Genomic DNA, 7,140 nt, shown 5'->3' with positions numbered 1-7,140 from the left:
TGCTTCTAGTTTACTGATAGTTGTATTACATCAGTTTATTACATCAGTTTAGCATCAGTTACATCTGATGAGCTAATGGAAACTTAAAATTGGGTAGACTAACTACGTACCTCAGGTAAATTACTGAGACGTAATGTGATTGTTAGCCAAGCTTATTATCTGGCTAATACTGGAGATACTCTATGCTGAGGTAATTACATTTTTTATGCTAAGCAGTATGTTAAAATTACATGAGGTAAGATTAGCCTTTTATCTCGGGATCTTTAATATTTAGGTGAGTTTGAGACTGAAATGATACCTGCCCATGCTCATGACCCCAAGATCTATGATAGACTGTAAAGTGTTTAAAAACATTCTGGCCAGGAAATCAGTTTTCTTAAATCGACTTTTGGTCTTTTCACCAAAGTGTAAGAGTCCTTTGTGTTGTCCTGGACATTTAAAAACTTTTACTCAATGATTGAACCACAGGTTTAGAAAATATAATGAATGAGTGTGTTCCAGTACTTTAGACACACAACATGGGACCCTTTTCAGCTGTGTGTATGTTTGTGTGTGTGTGTGTGTGGGTGTGTGTGTTACCTGTCAGGTACAAATGCCACAATCCTGCCTGAGTTCATTCAGCCTGCAGGAAACTGTGTGTCTAATCCATTAAGCAGCACAATGAGAGAGGAAGACCTGAGCGTTCTCGGGGCAATTGCAGGGGGACCTCTCCCCGTCTTAACTTACACACACACACACACACACACACACACACACATGGGTGCCTTTGGCAACATTCTTTCTTCTCTTAAACCACGCTTGGCTGTACTGATGAATAAAACAAATGAAATGGCACACACACACACACACACACTCTTTGTTTACAACCCTGTTCCAATATTTTTTGCACAATGTACTGTATAATATACAGTATGTACACTGGTCTGTGCACTGGTCTGTGTCCTGTCGTGTATGTGTCCTGTCTGTCTGAACTTTTTTTCATCTCACATTGTTTGCACACAATGCACTTTATGTGGCTAGAACAACTTACTGTAAATCCTTTATAAATGTTATAATACTACAATGGCTCTAAAAATAGAAATAATAAAAGTTGTGTTAAACAGTTTTATGTAAAAAAATAATAAATAATAATAAAGTTGTTGAAGTTAAATGAAAAAACCTAACGTATGGTTATAAGTGTCTCTTAGATAAAGCATTACATTCCTATCTGACTCTTAATGTCCATCACAGACTTTAACTTTATATATAATCATTAAAACACTTAAGAAATCATATAATTTATTGCATTATTTTGCGAATCCGTTTGACATCTCATACTCGAAGTATTATTTTCCGTGAGTCGTCCGTTGTATGAAATTTTATTAAAAATTTTGATTTATTCAACACTGTAACCTGAACATTATGAAATAATGATTTAAATTTCCTGAAGAAAAAAAAATGTTCTCTTCTTTATTTACCGTGATATTGCGCGATAAGATCCAAATTATAGACTGAATGGGAATTTTTTAATTTCACTCTCACTCATTCTCTACCGCTTATCCGAACTACCTCGTGTCACGAGGAGCCTGTGCCTATCTCGGGCGTCATCGGGCATCAAGGCAGGATACACCCTGGACGGAGTGCCAACCCATCGCAGGGCACACACACTCTCATTCACTCACGCAATCACACACTACGGACAATTTTCCAGAGATGCCAATCAACCTACCATGCATGTCTTTGGACCGGGGGAGGAAACCGGAGTACGGGGAGAACATGCAAACTCAAATCGAACCCCCAACCCTGGAGGTGTGAAGTGAATGTGCTAACATTTAGTAAGCCACCATGCCTCCCAATTTTTTAATTTAAATAATAAATTTATTTACGTCACAGCTCAATTAGATAAAACAAAGCCATATGTAAATGCAAACATTTAGTGAAATGATGATTTACTGAGACTGAGATTGAAAAGTGAAAGAAAACACATTCAAAAACATAACAAGCTCAGTCCTCAGAGGCCCTGGGGTAGTTCAAAACCCTTGATCGGATGTGACCAAGCAGTAAAAAACAAAGAACATGCGGCGATTTTGAGAAGCTACGCTTTACCGAGTCAGTCCTGCTGTGTTTGTGCCCCAGAGCAAGACATTTAACCCTAAAACCTAAAAGTCTGCTGCAACATGTTTCCGTGGCTCTTCTTGACAGGAAAGGATGCAGGCTCGTATAGTTGATTAGTTTGACAGCTTGAGATACAGCAAAGGGCAAAAGACCATGACGAGGCTGATAAAGATCTGTTCTGGAGCCAGAAGAGTACAATCAATAGAAGCACTGAATTGAACTAATGCTACTCTACAGTATGTAGTATATTCAAAGGTTGTAGAGGAACCATGGGTGAATTCCTGAGCTTGTGCTGTAAGCCTCAGATTTGTGTCTGATAGAAGTCAAAGCCAAAAAGGTTGTTCTGAGGGAGAAGTCTCTCATCCATGAGGTTTATGGTGTTATGCATTCAGAGATCTACATGATGTTTCTACCTGTCGAGCCGATGCTCACTTAATGCTTTTTTTTTTCTTTTCTCCATTACACTCTTGTGTTTAAAAATCCAAGATTTAAAAATACTCAAACGAGCCCTTTTGGTAGCCAATAAAAAATAGAATTGTTTATTGAAGAAAAAATAATATGGTAATACGAATATTTTAAGTAATGGAGTCTGATAATGTAAAGTGTAAATTTGCACTCAGCTTTATAACTGATGATACACAGGCTGCCAAGAAGCTGTGTTTTTTTTCAACTTATTTTACTTAATACATTTTTCCTTAAATAACATATTAAAACTATTGTGTGCACTCCTTTATCACAGTCTCACACACACACAATAATGTCTTCCTGTTAAGCGGTTAAAATTTAGCACGGGATATTTAGTCGTTCCACATCACGGTATAATCACAATGGATAAAACACACTAAGCCGAAAGGAATGGAGTGAAAGGAAGGTGTTCACGCCTTTTTCTCAGACGTGAAACGACAGCAGGAGTCCAGCAGAAGAGTTAGCGAATCCTTGGATTGGTTATTCGTTCAAGTGTTTTGTCGTTGCTTGGCTTGGATTAATGGATCTGTCGGTATAGATGTGTGTATTGGCTCTCAGCTCTTTCTATTGTCAGGGATGTGTGCAGGATAACAGATCAGCGAGCTTTGTTTTACCCTAATGGCCTATCATAGGGCGAGTCCAACTGAGAACAAGAGATGCCTCGAGGGAAAAGGGCAGCACTAGGGGCAGCTGTGACCCCCTCTGGCTCAGCATATGGGTCTGAACCAAGATTTGGAGTGGAAAAGTTTAATTTACGAGCGACATCTGACTCCGAGGGAGAGATAGCATATCAGGACACTCACGCTACTTGTTAAAATGGACCACGCGTACACACACACACACACAACTGTGAACGTATCAATGGTGCCGTTTCACAATTCTTCTGGTCGCTTCACAGGTGCTCCGTAACGGCCAAATCGAATCTTTAACAAGGTATACGCTGTGAAATTGCTGGAAAGTGGTCTGCTTTCCGATTCTTAAATCTTCTTCAGGACCTAGCGTTAGGGTCGTTTTTTTTGCTTCTCTTGTCCCTCTCTTCCTTTCCATGGTCATGTGGCTTGCAGCGCTGCTTGTCTCTAGATTAGCGGTCTGGAAGCTCATTAGGGTGTAAACAGAGAAGGTGAAGAGCTCACATGGAACATCAAACGAGATCCTAACCACAGGGAAGAGAAAAGAAATGGTGGTAGGTTTTGGGGGTTGGGGTGGTGTTAAAGAACGATGTTCATGAAGACATGGAGCAGATGATGACGATGATGATCACGCTAACTTGATTAAGTCTCTTTTAAACTTGTATAGAAAAAGTTAAATGTTCTTTACAGTTGAAAAGTTTTCTACAATATCTGAAACCATCTCAGAAAAAGGTCAATCCCTCTGTCAGTATTTCTCCACAGGTACAAACACATTTTTTTAACTACCTGTTAGACATCACTTTTAGTCAGTTCTTCTACACGTCCAAGATTAAAGCTGTGCCGTTTCCAAGGCTTCTCCTCTCTCATAGACCTTTTCCACCGGCCCTTGTGGGTTTGCTCACCAAATTACCCATCATCTTCCAAAATCTTGCTGTTTTCAGTGCTGTACTGTTTTTAAGTATCTGTGTATTTCGTTACGCTCCTGACCAGGTACCACGAAGCTAAAATCTTGCTTGACTAAAATCTGTCTGGATTTGCTACTTTACCAGCACATAAATCTTCAGCAGAAAGCTTTTTAAAAGTCATTTATAGGTGGTTTATTGAAACCATTTAAGTGAAGAGAGAAAAAGGGATGATGTCAGGATAAGTGTTTATAACCTGATTTATGTGTTTATGAAAACCGTCTACATGAAGAGAACACTCACTCACTCTCACTCATTTTCTACCGCTTATCCGAACTACCTCGGGTCACGGGGAGCCTGTTCGGGTCACGGGGAGCCTGTGCCTATCTCAGGCGTCATCGGGCATCAAGGCAGGATACACCCTGGACGGAATGCCAACCCATCGCAGGGCACACACACACACTCTCATTCACTCACGCAATCACACACACTCTCATTCACTCACGCAATCACACACTACGGGCAATTTTCCAGAGATGCCAATCAACCTACCATGCATGTCTTTGGACCGGGGGAGGAAACCGGAGTACCCGGAGGAAACCCCCGAGGCACGGGGAGAACATGCAAACTCCACACACACAAGACGGAGGCGGGAATCGAACCCCCAACCCTAGAGGTGTGAGGCGAACGTGCTAACCACTAAGCCACCGTGCCCCCTAAGAGAACACTCATGAAGTAATATTAACAATCTAATAAACCAAAAAATAAAACAAAACAAAAAAACCCAGAGGTTACAAGGGTGAGACATCACTGAGACTCTTCAATATGGCAGAACAGATGAAGTTAGTCATCAATTTTTCTGTAACAATTTATCAAGACGCCACTCACCAGATTTAAAAAAATACTTAATGGTTAAGTGTAAGCTAGCCAGCTTTTGCTAGTTGGTAGCTACTGCATTTGTACAATTAATTATGTTGGATTTGTAGAAGCCGCTATTACTTTTCTAAGCGATCCGAGTTCCGGTACTTCCGGTACTGGGTCTCAAAATGGCCTTTTTTCCCATAGACTCCCATTATAAATTTTGGAGGTTTATAACTTGGCAACCTTTCAAACTATCTACACCAAACTCGGCCAGCTCCTTTAGGGTGATAGTCTGAACACAGTTTTAAATTGGTGTACCGACTGGCCTTTCGGGTTGTCCCACAGCCCCACCCCCAAAATATGCAAAATCAAAAAACTTTTTACAACATGGACGTGACATATCAAAACACTCACAACAATGAGGGGAACTTCCTCACGGGTATTCTGGTCACATCACGTGATGTCACATGAAAAAAAAATAATTAGCACAACATGGACATGTGACATATCAAAACACTCAGCCCAATGTGGGGAACTTCCTCAAGAGTATTTGGATGACGTCACATGCTCGTCTCCACTTACCTCCAAATGTTTTGGCACCCTAGATTTCTGTCTACTTGCTTCCAAAAGTAACAGTGACCGAGCTAGAAAGGAAAATCAGCGATTGTGTGTTACACAGCTGTATAAATGAGAGATTAGAATGGCGACTCAGCTGAAGTAATTCATCTCACTCTTAGCGTGTGTTGATAAGCTGTTATGCTAACGATTTACGCTAATATTCAACACACATGCTATTGTTTTGATTGTCAGAAATTGTCAGATTACAAATCTAGTTATTGATTATATTAAATGCGCAAATTCATTTGAACACACCTCATGGGACAGAGAACACGGTCTATCAAGAAAACTTTTGTTCCATGTGAAGCGCAGGGCATCAAGTGACAATATTTTCTGACAATCAAAACAATAGCATGTGTGTTGAATATTAGCGTAAATCATTAGCATAACAGCTTATCAACACACGCTAAGAGCGAGATAAATTACTTCAGCTGAGTCGCCATTCTAATCTCTCATTTATACAGCTGTGTAACACACAATCGCTGATTTTCCTTTCTAGCTCGGTCAGTGTGTGTGTGTTTGTGTGTGCTTGAACAAACTCATGATCCAGCATGGACTCTTTTTTTTGATGGATAAGGGGTGTGTCTAGTCTATTGTCTAGACTAGTTTTCAGCTTGGTCTCACACACACACACACACACTCACACACACACACACACACATACAGATTACATTAAGTTATGGATACGGTTATGTGACTCTTAGAGTGAGTGTGTATGAAACCTGAGGTCTGCAGATTCAAAACTTTAAAACTACCATCACTGCTTTTTAATTAAGTCTCTCTCTCTCTCTCTCTCTCTCTCTCTCTCTCTCTCTCTCTCTCCCTGAGTGAGAACAAATTGTTGCAGTGTTGCAGTAATGTGGTGTGTGTATCAGATGACAGCTTGCCACTCTTTGATGTTCAAAAGTGTGTAAGTACAGAGGTCTGGGTCATCTAAACACACACACTGTCTGAAGTTTGCGTCTCTAGTTTAGCTAGTGTAGTACACTGGAACTATAAGGTTAGTGACATCATGTATCTGAACTGTAATTATGGAGACGGCCATTTAGGAAATTAAGCATCACTTTTTGTCCAATTTCACCACAAGCCTCCCATGTCTCACAAACTGTAGCAGCAAAATAAATTACTAATATCGCTAATTAAATTATTGGTCTGTTTCATAGTCTAACAGCGTAACTTGAAGCAACTGTGTGTATGAAGTGTTTTTAAAAAAGAGCTGGGTTTGAGGCTGAGATAAATGTAATTAAAATAACTATATTAGCTTCATCACTGCAGTTTTAAAAGAACATCTTGGTTGATTGAACATTTGTTTTCTTTAATAATCTGAGGTTATGCAAAAAGTGACAAAACTTGAAAAATTGTTTTGTGGACGTTGATGGAGGAGGAAACATGCTTCTGGTTGTCCTCATGAGGGTTTGCAGCTGTCGAACACACACACACTCACACACACACACACACACACACACACACACACACACACACACAAACGCGCACACACACACAGACACACACGTTATGAGTTCACATTGTAATTGGTTTGTAATGAACCATGAAAACACACCTAACCATGT

Source organism: Tachysurus vachellii, chromosome 11, assembly GCF_030014155.1.
Source record: "Tachysurus vachellii isolate PV-2020 chromosome 11, HZAU_Pvac_v1, whole genome shotgun sequence".
Taxonomy (NCBI): Eukaryota; Metazoa; Chordata; class Actinopteri; order Siluriformes; family Bagridae; genus Tachysurus; species Tachysurus vachellii.
The sequence above is the reverse complement of the archived record's forward strand: the minus strand, read 5'-3'. Positions refer to the sequence as shown.